Below are 15,540 nucleotides of genomic sequence, written 5' to 3' on the forward strand. Positions count from 1 at the left end.
GGCAGGATATTATTGCTGGAAGAGGAAGGGATGGGCTCAGCAGCTGGGCTTATTTGTGACGGTTGCACCTGTATTGAATGTCTCTCCTCCTCCGGCAAGATAATTTGGTCCTCATTTATCTCCAAAGTCATCACCACTTCAGGAGTAGATGTGGAGTAGGAGTTGGCTGTCAGCAGAGAAGTAAATTAGTTAATGTAAGAGAAAATCAGTATAGTTGTACAGCTGCCTACACTAACCACTGGCACAGTTTTCTGAATCTTTCAACTGGTAGTAATATCTGTGAACTATATGAAAAAGAGGATTAGCGAAAGGTGATATTCAATATTCAACAGGATGAACGGAAAATCAGCATTAAAACATCAACATGCAGGATGTGTGTGCAGCGGTTTGGCCCCCAGGTTGTCATCTCTCTTTCGTTGTCAACCTTCGGGGGTGGACCTACAGTAGACCTTAGTTATAACGGAATAATTCATTCAATTCCCTTTCCGTTATAGTGAAATTCTGCTATAACGGAAGTTACCCTGGACCCATACTCAACCGGCTATTTTGTCAGTGTTGTGGGAGTTCATATGTGATCTAAAGCCTAAACATAGATGCAACAACACTGTAAACACATTCCTATGCATAATATACATAAATACATAACAGTGCAAAATACTGCATAAAAAAAAAAAAAAAAAATGAGTGCCAAATGGTGCAACATATGTTAATGGAAAAACCTTTCACAATGCCGGAATGAATGGAATTTATTTTTTTCCCTATATCGCAATTCTATTATACCGAAGTTCGTTATAATGAGGGTCTACTGTACAAGCGAAGACACCAAAGCATCAAGTCCTAAGTGTAGGTCCATCCATCATACAGCAAGCATATATAAAAGTAGGGTACGGTACGGTAGCAGACAAAAGACGTCTACATGGGGTTGGAAAGCTTTTAATTCAGCAGCTGAAGCAATGAATGCATGCCAATTACTTGTCAGCCCATTAGTTTGTGACCTGTTGAACAAATTATGTGTGGTAGGTACTGCAACATTTCATAAGATATGAACAAGCATGACCACAGGCCTGCATGCTCCTAAACCACATTATTTACCGTATAGGCTTATTTTATTTAACATCTTACCTCCGCAATGAAAGATGGTAAATGAGATGAGTTGACCATGTCGGTGCGACTTGGCTGAGAATAAACATACTTTACTGAAGTCTATTGATGTATAGTATGGTTTAACTTAAGCTTAACAGTAAAAACAGTACTGTACTCTTCACTACAGTATTAAGCACTTTTCACAACGAGGTCTTGGCATTTGAATTCACAAATACTGTATAGTGTATACATCTTGATTAAAGTAAGGTGCTTTTGAAACATACGTACATGGCTAAATATACCTTTAATGATATTTCAAAATTACCATCAATATCTACCAATTTTGATAGTCACAAATATGGCAGTAATTGTCACTTACCCCTAGATGACATGGCATCATTATCATAGGGGCACCCAAGGTCTTCAATCTCAGTTCCAAGAATACTGAGAACCTTGTCTGCATCCTTGGGTACTTCTGTAGGAGGGGGACCACCACCAGTTTTCATCTGTTCACGCCTTTTCACTGCATGTTCTTGTTTTGCCCTATAATAAATAAACGTTGAATATGTAATAGTGTAGGACAAGGTGTGACAATTTCCATCTATTTAGAATATCACTGTAGCTGTACATTTCCCTCAGTCAACTGTGTTAGTTAAAGTTCTCATCGACTGTAACTTTCATTTTTCATTCATTCACTGCCAGACGCCATGTATCCCAAACGGGGTGGCCAATGGCTTAGAGTTAATTGTTTTACAGGGAGGGGCACTAATCCTCCACCAACCCCACTTGAACTGTAACTTGATACTGTATAATTACAACCATTACTATGGACTGATAAACTAATTTTGAAATGTGTTAGATGAAGTTGGAAAAATTGTTGTTGCTGCTGACATTCCCCAAGTTGTCTGACTAAACAGCAGGGCCGGGACCAGGCCAACCCACAGAGCGGGTCCGTGGGAATGCCCCAGCCCCAGCTTCTCACCACATCCTTTTAAGCACCTCATCCCCGAGCTTTCCATCCTTACTCATCACGCTCCCTAAGTACCAGTATTTGAAAGCACTCGCATTCTCCCTATCTTCACCATCCAGCCTCACTGTGCATTCTGTGACCTCACCTCTCTCAAACACCATAACTTTGCTCCTGTTTACATCAACTTTCAGATACCTCCTCTAACCCACTGTACCAAACTCCTTCACCAATTTTTGCAAATCCCATTCTTATATTAACCACAACAAAAAGTGACTTATGTTTGTGGATTAAAAGCAACAGTTGTAAGCTTATAACATTAGGTTGTAATGCTGATAGGCTACTATTACCTAACACTGAAATTTATCTCGCACACCATACTATCCTCCAAGTTATTGTAAATTTCAATGTGTTTGAACTTACTTGACTTTCAGCCGCTCCCAAATTCTTTTGAGTTGCAGTTCTGTGCGCTTCGGGCCCAAATTATGAGCATTAAAATCCTGGAGAACTCTGGCCCATGCCTGCCTCTTCAGCACCACTATCTTTCCATCTGTGCTCCTGTTTTGGAGCACTTTCTCCTCCCTTATGAGACCCAATAAAAGGTCTCGTTCAGCTTCGGAAATTGGACTGGTTCTGGCAGGTACGCTAACCTCTACAGCTTCCATTTTTCCGATGACAGAGTTCACTGTGAAAGAGGTGTTGAAAAATAACATGTAATCCTAATATTCCATTATCTTCTATATTGCTATGTAATTCGCAGATACACGCCCCCCCTCCCCTGAAGGCTAACGATGGGAAAAATGAATATATAAATATATATATATATATATATATATATATATACTGTATATACATATACATATATATACTGGTATATTTGTTAAGTTAGGTTAGGTTTAAGCTAGGTCTGGTTTAGGTTAGGTTCTGTTTTGTTTGGGTTAGGTTTGGATAGGTTTAGGTGAAGTTAGGCTAGGTTAGGCTATTTTGCAGTAAATTTCATTATCAAATCTTAAAAAAAAATAAATAAAAAAAATTGAAATGGAGTCCACTAGTAAAATTTTTTAAATGTGACCTAAAGGGAAATTTAATCAAATATAGAATAAGCCACTGAAAAACCCCTAGGCCTCTACTCACAGTAAAAAAAAAAAAAAATCGGGTCTGGTCATTTCCGCCAGAAATAATGCTCAAAGTCAAATGAATCAATTAAAAAAAAAAGGAAAACCTAGGTTTTGTGGGAAAACGCAATATAGGCTAAAACACCATAGCCACACGCTGCCTTGACTTAACTAACTATGCTATAACATCACACATACTAGCTGAAAGAACACTGATAAAAGAGATCAGTTTAGAATGTTTCTCGCTGAGGTAAATAATGGAAAGTTCCCAGCCAGTTTTGGCAACCACTAATTCAGGCAATGAACACTACAGAGAACCTATTTAATGTTACACAAAGGCAGACTCCGTAAATAAACAGCTAAAAAGTAACATAAAGTCATGGAAATATGCTTACCTTATCAATAATTGACGTGAAAATGTCTGAGTTGTCGTCTTCTCTTCTGCTCCAAGCCGATGGGGAATTGTAAACATGTGAGAGAGAACTCAGACGAGCGTCGGAAAGCGCACGTTTTATCTCCTTCAGGCGTACCAACCTCTCCGCGAAGGAACCACAGGAAAGGGGAAGGGGAGAGACGATTTAACGCTACCAAGGTACTCCTTGGAGACGAGAGGTCCCTTCGTGCGGAACCTTCACGCGAAGGGGAAGGGATCGTTTAACAATCCGGGCGTTAGCACCATCATACATATTCTTCACAGCATTCAACAACTTCCCATCTACTCCATATATTCTTAATACTTTCCACAATCCTTATCTATCCACCCTGTCATATGCTTTCTCCAAATCCATGAAAGCCGCATACAACTTCTTTCCCTTCTCTAGAAACTTTTCCACTAAAGATCTAAGAATGAATATCTGATCTACACAACCTCTCCCCTTCCTAAAGCCTCCCTGTTCTTCTCCTCCAACTAATTCCTTTTTTCTTTCTCTAACTCTGTCAATAAGTATCCTACCATACACTTTTCCTATTACACTAAGAAGACAAATGCCCCTATGATTACCACACACTTCATTTTCCCCTTTTCCTTTTTATAAGGGAATAATTATACCTGACTTCCAATCCTCCGGGACTCTACCTTCCTCCCAGGCCAATCTGCACATCTTCCACATCCATTCTACTACTATCTCTCCTCCATGCTTCAGCATTTCACCACACACTCCACCAATTCCTGGGGCTTTCCCCAATTTTACTTTCTTCACTGCTTCCACAACTTTTATCCTACTAATTTCTTCCTGTCTTCCCACCCCCTTCCTCCTCCCAGCCATTCCCCAGCCACTTATACTCGCATTACTTCCATCCTCTATGTTCAACAATTCCTTAAAGTGTTCTCTCCATCTGCTCACTTTTTCTCCCTTCACCACTAGTAATCTACCATTTTTATCTTTCACTCCCCTGCTAACTTCACTGCCACCCTGTCTTACTCTCCTCACCTCTTTCCAGAACATTTTCTTACAGTCCCTCCACTTTACACTCAAATTCCTTCCAAATTCCTCATCCACTCTCTTCTTACACTCTCTTACTAATCTTTTCACCTCTCTCTTCCTTTCTACATCTAACTCTCTCTTCCACCTCTCAACTTCTGCCACGCCCCTATTTCTCACCCATTCATTGTATGCTTTCTTCTTTTGTGCCACAGCCTGTCTCACCTCTTCATTCCACCACGCTGTTCCTTGCACCCCCCTCCATCTTCTCTTCACCCCACACACCACATCACATGCTGCACATATTTCTTCTGTGAATATCCTGCACACACCTTCCACTTCCCCCATCAGCTCCAATTCATATTTATTATTTACCCAATCATTCCACTACTTCTCTCTTATATTCTGCCTTTTTCTCATCCTCTTGTAAACTTTCCACTCTCCTATCAACTACTCCTTCTTCTCGTCCATCCCTTCTTCTATTTCTCCATTTTGCATGGATCTTGATGCTGGCCACCACCCAGTAGTGGTCAGAAAGTCCACTCCCCCAACCTCTATAAGCTCTTGCATCCATTACACAACTTCGCATCCTTTCATTCACACACACATATTCAATCATTGCCTTCCTTTCATTCAGCTCACCACCCATGCCATGTATACCTGAGGATCATTTTGTGCCTGAAGAGGGTATTGGCTATCACCAACCCCCTCCCGGCACAAGTGTCCACTAATGCACTGCCATTCTCATCTACCTCAGCAGGCACACCCCACTCACCAACTATTCCATCTACCTTCACATTCCCTACTTTACCATTCATATCACCAATCAAAAGCACTCTCTCATTCCCTCCAAACCTTTCCATGCACACTTCCACATTTGTCCAGAACTCCTCTCACTCTGCTTGCACGGTCTTGCGTTGGTGCATATACGCACACAATCGCCCACATTTGTATTCCATCTTTCAATCTTACCCACACAGTCCTTGACCCATGTGATCCATACTCTCTTATGTTCTTTGTCCACCTTTTACTCACAACAATACACACACCTTCTTTTTCCCTCTCATTCTCACATACTCCTGCACATATACCCCATCCATACTCCCATTCTCTCTCTCTCTCTCTCTCTCTCTCACTCTCTCCTTGCCATTTAGTTTCAGTTACTCCACATACATCCACTTTCACACCCTCAAGCACTTGGAAAATCTCCCTCTCTTTAACCTCATCATTCGCACCCCTTACATTCCATGTTGGGATCCGTACCATGTCCATTGTCCAGTCCTTGGTCGTCATCTTTTGGTCAGTCGTTGTCCGAGGCTTCATGTTCATCTTTTTAGTTAGCTGTTTTCTGGGGAGGGGCACTAACCCTCCGCAAACCCTTTTAGTCGCCTCGCACGACAAGCAGGGATATTGGGGGAGTATTTGGTATATATAATGCCCTATAACACATGATATAGCCAGATAATGCTTCTTGGTAAGGGGACTGTCGCTAGCTTAGCAACAGTGATGGTACCACGGGAATGTGTGTGGGTGTAGTGCCCAGAAGTGATAATGAGTTGTATCTAGTTCATTTTATATGACCGAAAGTTCGGTCAGGTGAGAGAGAGTGGCCAGGGTATACAGTAGTTGTTTCCATGCGGACATGATCAGAACACAGATTAAGTTACCTAGTTGCTAAGTCATTTTTTTTCCTACTGTAATTTACTAGTATTAAGTCTCTTTATAATATAAAAACTCAAGTGAGAAGGAACATGAGCCTATGATCACATAATCCAGCATAATATATGCATGCGCAAAGGGATGTAAGACACGATGATTTGTTTTTCAATGTAAGGGTAAAGAGAGAGGTCATTGTAAAGTAATTATTGTAACAACGGATTGTCATTTTTTCGGGGTAGTATCAAGTGTTGTCGTTCCTCAGGAAGTGTTTGATCACGCGAGGTGACGCCATTGTCCGAGTCTGTGAGCGGAGGTGAGGTATTTCCCATATATTTATGTACTGTACTTTACATTATCGTTTAGTGTGTAACTGGAACACGAGAATACTAGCTAAAAGGCAGAGTTCTGTCTGAACCTCTGATAAATGTGTGATCTTTGTGGGCCAAATATCAGGTGCCTTGGAACTGTGAATTATTTATTATTATGTGTTGAGATGACTTTGCAATTCAGTACTTATTGGGACTGTGTTAGTTGTGAGTTAATGTTCACGTAGTTACTTTGTGAGGCACAATGATATCGATGCAACGATGATTTTCATGGTTAGAGTTAGAGGTCTTCATGCTTATTTCTTATAGTACTTTTTCATCCATGTTATCCCTACAATAAGCATTATTTTGTGCGGACCTGTGTCTGTAGGGCCATGTGTTAATTTGTTAGTAATTCCTCTAATATCCGAACGCCCAATATCCGAATATCCCCACTAACCGGACATAATCGTCCCGGGATCCAACATTCCCAAAATGGTCTGGGAAAAAAAAAAAAAAAAAAAAAAAAAAAAAAATTCCCACCTGTAATTTGAACTTGCCGCGCGCGGCGCAGGACAGCTTTGTTGTGGCGCGTCATTCCTCCAACATCCGATAGAGCACCGCTGCATCCTCCCCACTTTCTCCCTGTCTCTTGCCGCGAGTGCACGCTCGTCGTTATGGCTGCCCACGTGCTCGCTTTTGTGGTGGTGCCTTACCTGCTGCAGGCACTCCTGCTGCTCTCAGGCCTCCTATTAGTGTGTGTGATGATGGCCCCGCCGCCTGAGAAGAGGAAGAGAGTGGTGTTGACTCTGGAGAAGAAACGGGAGACATTGGAGAAAGTAGATGCGGGGTGGTCTTCTTCCCGCATCCTCCGTGAGTTCAACCTGGCATGATCTACTTTGTTCGATATCAAAAGATCCCGAGACAAACTCATGCAGTAAACGGCTGACTTCTCGTCGAGAAGCAAACGCAACGTGGAGAGAAAGGTGATGTTTACTCCCAAGTTTGCTGAAATCGACCGCTCCACGTTGATTTGGTATCGACAGCAACGTGCTGCTGGTGTGATGGTACATGGAACAGAGCTGAAGGCTGCTGCTGAGAAGTTCGCCAGGCTTCACGACACCCTAGACTTCAAAGCATCCGAGGGTTGGCTCTTCGTGTTCAAGTTACGGTATGGCCTTACCAACAGTAAAGCTCATGGCGAAGCTTTGGACGCTAATGAGGATGGAGTTGACGAGTTTCGGCACAAGGTGAAGGGCTTCATCGACAGGGAGGGCCTCACTCTCGGTCAAGTCTACAACGCTGACAAAACTGGTTTATTCTATCGCTCTTTGCCAGCGAACACTCTAGCCGAGGAGACAGAGAAGCGTGTACTTGGCCCCAAGCTCTCCAAGGAACGGATATCTGCTTTGTGTTGTGCCAATGCTAACGGCATGCACCAGCTTAAGCCCGTTATTGTTGGCCGTGCAAAGCAGCCTCGGTGTCTTCGTGGGGTGATGGATGTCCTTTCTGTCGTCTGGTACCATTCTCTGAAGGCATGGTTTACAGCCCAGATCATCAAAGACTGGTTCCACCGCCACTTCGTCAAGGAGGTCATCCATTACCAGATGAAGACACTGGGAATCCCGCGCGACCAGGTAAAGGCCCTCCTTCTCCTCGACAATGCACCTGCCCACCCGTGTGACAAGGACTTGGTGGCTGAGAATGGCCGGATTAGGTGCATGTTTCTGCCACCTAATACGACTGCTCTCATCCAACCAATGGACCAAGGAGTGATTGTGGCAACAAAGCGCCTATATCGATGGAAGTTCCCGAACGAGGTGATGGTTGTTCTCGAGGACGAAGATGAGCGCAGGGAGGGACGGGACACACAAGGCCAGCGGACTTTGGAAAACCTTTGCCGCTACAACATCAAGTCTGCACTCTACAACTGGGCCAGTGCATGGAAGGAAGTCCCTGTCAAGACTCTAGAAAATGGTTGGTCTCGTCTGCTTCACGGAACGGATGTGGAGTACGATTTTCTAGGGTTTGACGTGGATGATTTCCATGCACTGCTACGTACGCATGGCGACGATGTTGATGTGGACGATGTGCGTGAGTGGTTGGATGATGACGAGGGCGATCCTGGGTATCAGACATTGTCTGATATCGAGATCGCGTCTTCAGTTGCAGGTGTCAGTACCGAGCTTGAAGATTCCGACGAAGAAGACGACGATGATGCGGACTCCTCTCAGCAGGACACTACTCCAGCCATTCCCAAGCTGAGCGCACTCCGGGAACACCTAGAGTTCATCTTTGACTACCTGGAACACCCGGACTGCGACAGGGAGATGGGGCCCTTGGGACTTGTGGAGGAAGTGTATGCTTTAAGGCAGCGCATCATCAATCGTCAGAATCGTCGGTCCTTGCGTCAATCAACGATTGACAGTTTTTTCAGGCCCGTGACCCCCGCTGTGCCCAGCCCTGGCTCCACTCCGTTGCCTCCCCAAGACAGGCATTCATGATCCGAGCCACAGCCCAGCACATCAGCCACGGTGGAGTCACCGCTCGAAGTGAGTTTGCGTCTGTCTTCAGAGTCGTCTGCAGTGGGTACGCCATCACCACGACCCAGCGACGCACCCCTAGGTCACCTGCCAGTGATACTCTCGGACTCTGACAGTGATTAAACAGCAAGAACTTCTCCACTAGACCACACGGGAAGTTAGAGTGTTGTGCAGTGAAAAAAACAGTGTGTTGTGTTAAGGATTTACAGTTGTGAGTGAAAAGACTAATTTGGAACAAAATTTAACGTAAATAACTTGTTTGTTTTTGCTTTAGAAAATTATTAGAAGAATGGGAAAAGTTAAAGTGCAGAGTGCAACACTTAGTAAGTTACAATGGAGCATTAGTTAGACAAGAGTGCGCACTGTGAAGAGAACGGACTTCTGAGTGCGATTGACTAAGTTCAGTGCAAGACTTCATGAACAGTGTACTGGAAGTGCTTCAGGAAATCCTTCTTACTGTCAGAGTCTGAGAGGAGGCAGTGATTCATCGAGATGGCCATGGACTTGCTGTAAGTAGGCAGAATGTTTCATACTGTACTTTTTTCCATACTATACTTACCTCAAACATCTCATTTCACTCTTTAATGTCCTTTATTTGTGTGAATAGGGTGTTAGGAGCTATGCATGTGCAGTAGGAAGGTGTTTTTCTGAGTTAGGCTAGGTTAGGGTCCATAAGTACCAGTCCAGGAGCCAGTAACCAGAATGTTTAATATTGTATGAACCTACTTCTAAACCCTCATTTTATGCTTCTTTTGCATTTATTTCAGTCATTTATGTGCTTTATTGGTGTGATTTGGGTCTTAAACAGGTGCTATGCATGTCCAGAGGGAGTTGTATAGGTGTTTCTCTGAGTTAGGGTCCATAAGTACAAGTCCATAAGCTGGGGCCCAATATCCGGACAGGACCAGTATCCGGACCTGCCTATGGCCCTATTACGTCGGATATTGGAGGGATTACTGTACTTGAGATGCCGAGTGTTATAACTCATGTTTTTTTTGTATGAGACTTTCTTGATCATGTGAAGGGATTACTTGCATTAGTGAGAATAGTTATTCATTGTACATATTAATTCCTAGCGGGTCCAACTGTGGAGGTCGAAGTCCAGTGACTGAGTCAAAGACGAAGTGTGGAGGCCAGTCCCAGTGAGTGAGTCAAGGTCAGGAGTGGCAGAGGACTGGACCAGTGAACTATGTGCTCAGAGGGACGATTATGAAGAAACACATTAGACTGGGACAAAGGAGCTAAGTTTTGTGGCATTTAACATTAGGACCATATATGTATTTTTTTAACATGCCAACTAATTTAGCATTAATCTGTGAGGTTAATAGATGGGAAGACTCTACTTTTTTTTTTTTCCTTTTTGGTCTTGTTAATACACATTTCCTCCCACTCGAACTCTATTGTTTGTATAACCCTTGAGAACTGGTGGTATAGAGCTTACCTAGTAGTTTGTTAATGTGTAACCTTAGAAGCATTTGGGGGAAATTGCAATGGCTGGGCTTGGGTTGGCCGAGTTGGAGACTGGCCCCGTCATTTTTTGGCGTGCTGCCACTCTTACCTTGACCACTTGAAATGTAATAAACGCAACCGAAGAGGCCGCTAGTGGGAGAGAGTCTCCGTCAACCTGAGTTCCCGACTGTTTCAGCACACAGTGGTCATCAATAGTGACTTGATTTCTGCCCCTTTTGACCACGTAAAAGTCTGGATCGCAGAGGTGACAGTACATGGGAGCATGCCGTAGTGTTTTTCAAGCAGCCGCACATGTCAGTGCTTTTGGATTTACTTCAGTGCCATGGTGTCCTACGGCAATGAATCTGACTTGGATAGTGACTTAGAAGTGTCTGACGATAACCAAACACAATCTGACATAACTGTGAGCGACTCTGATGAGGAGTACATGCCCGAGAATGACGATGAAGTGAGCGATAGTTGTGGGGAAAGTGATACTGATTCTGATATCAGTTTGGCCTTGAAGCGCATCACCCCATCCCCACCTACTTTTGACCTCCCTGCTGCCTACCTCATTCTTCATGGATCTTCTTCATACTTACAAGGTAAATAATACAATAATTAATCTCTTCCTTACTCACTGATTTATATCTCTATCTACTATATTTATCTGTATATTGTATGTTTACTAAATCAGTTAAACATATATATTATGTCATGTACATTATTTTAATATCATAAACACATCTCGTGGTCAATATCTACTTACCAATACAAAAATAAATAATATAAAGCAAATAGAAATGATGTAATGATAAAATAAATACTACCCCACAAAAGAGCCACGCCTGGGGGAAGTCGGTTTGGCAGGGAGGGGTAGCTTAGCAGGGGAGGGGGGGAATGCGGTAACGAAGGGGTTAAACTGGCAATCCAAGATAAGAGATAAAACATGTATTCTCCCTCACTTGTTAGTGAATGGCACCATGCCTGCTTAAAGCCTGATTTCTTCTTCAAGCTTTGCCTCATTCATCATAACTATATAATTGTTCTCACACCTGAATGAATTGTCAGATGCCGTGTGATTAACCCATCACGACCTGACCGATTTCCTCTCTTCTTCATTTCTGCAACATTCGCGGCCTTTCCTCTCACTTTCGCTCTGTTGAGCACCACCTCTCCTCCTCTAAACCTTACCTTCTTTTTCTAACTGAGACTCAGCTGTCTGAGGCAACTGACAGCAAACCCTTTTCTGTATCCTCCTACTTTCTCTATACTCATTTCAAAGCCAAAGGTGGCTGTTGTGTATATATACACAACGACTTATCTTGCTCTTGTGTTCCTGAACTCGATTCTTCTGAATTCTCTGCACTCTGGCTTCGGCTTTCCTGTCATTCTCTGACTAAATATATCTGTGCTAAGCCAACTCCGTTCTTTCTTTACCCCTGCACAATTGTTGACTCTATACAGGGGTTTTATCCACCCCTGTGTGAAGTACAACTCTCATGTGTGGGGAGGCTCCCCACATACAGCTCTTCTTAATAGGGTGGAGTCAAAGGCTTTTCGTCTCATTAACTCTCCTCCTCTTACTGACTCCCTTCAACCTCTGTCTCTTCGCCGCACTGTTGCATCTTTATCTCTTTTCTATCGCTACTTCAATGGTCATTGCTCCTCTGAACTGTCTGCATGCATTCCTCCACCTCTACGACGGGCACGTAGCACCCGTCTAGCAGCAAACTCTCGTCCCTTTTCTGTCCAACTCTCTAATGCAAGAGTTAACCGTTACTCCCAGTCCTTCATTTATGCAACAGGTCAACTCTGGAACTGTCTCCCTCTGTCTGTATTTCCTTGTGCCTATGATCTCCAGTCTTTCAAACGCAGTGTGTCGAGGCATCTCGTAATGATCAGATCTTTGTATTTTGTTTTTCTCTTGGAGGGAACTGTTATTGCAGGCTCGTGGCCTTTGGTTCCTTCTTCCTTGCATAAAAAAAAAAAAAGGTATTAACCCATCACGTCCCGACCGATTTCCCATCTCCTATACCCCCCAATCCCGAGCTATTTTGGAAAAATTTATATTTGGCTAAAACCTGTTTTTGTTGAGAAACAAAGGCAAATCACCAGAAAGGGCTTACTGGGGTCCATAAGTGGTTAGAATAGGTGGGCCTCCCCACGTCAGGTATTGTATTCTGTCACTGACGTGTCAGGCTCTCACATTTTCTATGGTAGGTAATTTGGGAAGAAACAACAAAGAACACGTCTACATTTATTGATTGGGGACTAATAAACAATCACAACAAGAATATAATGGTTTTCATTGAGATATACAGGAAAAATATGCACTGTTCCATTGCGCAAGCACAGCGAGTTTGGTCACACTGGTTACACATTAGTTGCTAAGTTTCTTGTTTCATGAAACATATCATTTTTCCTACCTGCATAATACTGTTTCAGTGACATTTTACCATTTTTTGCATTATGTAAATGTTTTCAGCTGTTTACATTCCTTATATACATATTTAGCATAATTACAGGAAACTCGCACGGAATACGATCTCACGGAACGCGCTCGGAATTATACACGGTAAGAGCTGGGATACATATAAGACAATGTAAGATTAAAGAACCATTATGAAAACTACAAATTAACGCAGGAGAGGCCTTTGAAAGATCAAATCCTCGAACGTCACCGCAGCGCGCGGTATGTTTTGATTACGTGACGATCTAGGCGGGAAATTATTCAGTGAGTGAGACATTCCCGAGTACAGTAGCACAGTATTTGTAAGTTAAATATTTACAGTACTGTACTGTTCTGGTAAGTTTATGTGCAACTTAAAGTACTATTAAATAACGTTAAAGCAAGAAATAAAGTCTTATAACCAGTTTACCTGATAGGCGTCAGAATATTGCCTTTTTTATTTGTTAGTTTTTTCCACAGTACCGTACAGTATTTGTAAGTTAAATATTTACTGTTCTCGTATGTACTGTACTTGTAAGCACTTAAATAAAGTTAAATCATTAAATAAAGCCTTGTAACCAGTTAACCCGAATTATATGATTACCCATGATCGGCGTCGGAATATTGCCTTTTATGTTTGTTCGTTAAACTCTTACTGTACTGCTTTTCTACAGTACTGTATTTGTAAGTTAAATATTTACTGTTCTGATAAGTACTTGTAAGCAATTAAAGCATTAAATAAAGCCTTGTAACCAGTTAACCTGATTTATATGCTTACCCATGATCGGCGTCGGAATATTGCCTTTTTTGTTTGTTTGTTGAAGACTTGCTGTACAGCTTTTCCACAGTACTGCATTTCTAAGTTAAATATGTACTGTTCTGGTATGTACTTGTAAGTTAAAGCACTCAAAAAAGATAAAGCATTAAATAAAGCCCTGGTACCAGTTAACCTGATTTAAATGATTATCTATGATCGGCGTCGGAATGTTTCCTTGTGTTTACGTACAGTATTTGTGTGTTGAAGTTTTGCTGTGGAGTACTGTATTTGTGAGTTATAACACTAAATAAACCTTCTAACCATTTAAAGTGCTTTCTAGTGATTACCAGTGACAGATAACAGCAAAACAACACATTTGGGGGGTCTAGGGAACAAAATACGAAGTAGTTTAAATATACGCGATTTCGCACCTAACACGGCACGGTAGGAACGAAACCCACGTGTTCCGTGCGAGTTTCCTGTTTTGTGCATATTTCCCTACTCAGCACACTCGCTATGACTTCTCTCAACGTACATTACATTTTTTTTACTTTCATACTATTGTTTCCATGACATTATACCATTTTTCAAACAATGCAAATGTTTTCACTTATTTACATTCCTTATGAGGATATTTAGCGAAATGCTAGTGCATATTCACGTAGTAAGCACACTCTCTACCACTCGTGTTTCAACTTATATTTTATTTCTTCACTTCCAATATACTTCCCCACTTTCATTACACCCGTTTCCACATTATACTACTATTTACATATTTACGGGCCTTATTTATTACACTAAGCGTCAGAATATCGCATCTGTATACACTCGCTAGGAATATTTTGACTTTGAATATACAGTGGAAGCTCGATTATCCAGGCTCAAATTATCCAGCTTTCGGTATATCCGGGCCGTGACCCAATGGTTCAGTGGTACAGTAATTCATAGAATTATCCATTTGAATGCTCCGGTTTAAACAGGAAGCATCCAGTTGCTAGGGAGGCATGGATAAACCAGAGAAGGTCTTGCTCACCCTGCCCCCACCCACACCCCTGCTCACAACTCAATCACAAGGTTGGTAGGGTGGAGTTTGGTGAGGCAACTGATACTCCTGACATAGCCTAACCTTGCTTAACTACTTAATAATTTAACCTAATTTAACCTAACCTGACCTAACCTGGGCTCCAGTTGGGAAATTGGGAAACTAAATCCACTTTTGTGTACGATGAGTTTCTTCCTTTATGCCCGAAGCAATCGTAGGTAAGGCTTAAAGAACGTGATAAAAGAGAAAATCTTTCAGCAAGAGAAGGTAATTTACTACCCTCAAAATAGAAAAACACAGAAAACAAACTGGAGGAATATGAAGTGAATTGGTGAAGTCTTTAGGCTGTATGCTTAGACGAAAAGTAATGGGTTTCCTAGTTTTAGGGAACGAAATGAAACAAGAATGTCTGCTAATCAGAGAGAGAAAAAAAAAATTACTCATGTGTTCTCGTAAGTTAGCATTCAGTTCTGCATTCTTCGTTAGGTATCGCGCCTCCCAACACATTTCGGACCAACAGAGCATTGTTATTTCTTCCTCTTACATTTACTGTTCACTCTTTTGTTCGTTTTTAAGTGTACTGTATGTGTGAAAGAGAGTATTAATACAAACAATAATGCATTCCATTAACCCCATCATAGCTGCCAGCCTTGAACAATGGTTTACTGTACCGGTGTCAGGGATGTTGGGTTAGGGAGAGCTATAAAAAATTGCGAACAATTATGGGAAGGGAACGAAGGTCACTGG

The sequence above is a fragment of the Coenobita brevimanus genome, chromosome 86, assembly GCF_032717465.1.
Source record: "Coenobita brevimanus isolate Jiangsu-jjx chromosome 86, ASM3271746v2, whole genome shotgun sequence".
Taxonomy (NCBI): domain Eukaryota; kingdom Metazoa; phylum Arthropoda; class Malacostraca; order Decapoda; family Coenobitidae; genus Coenobita; species Coenobita brevimanus.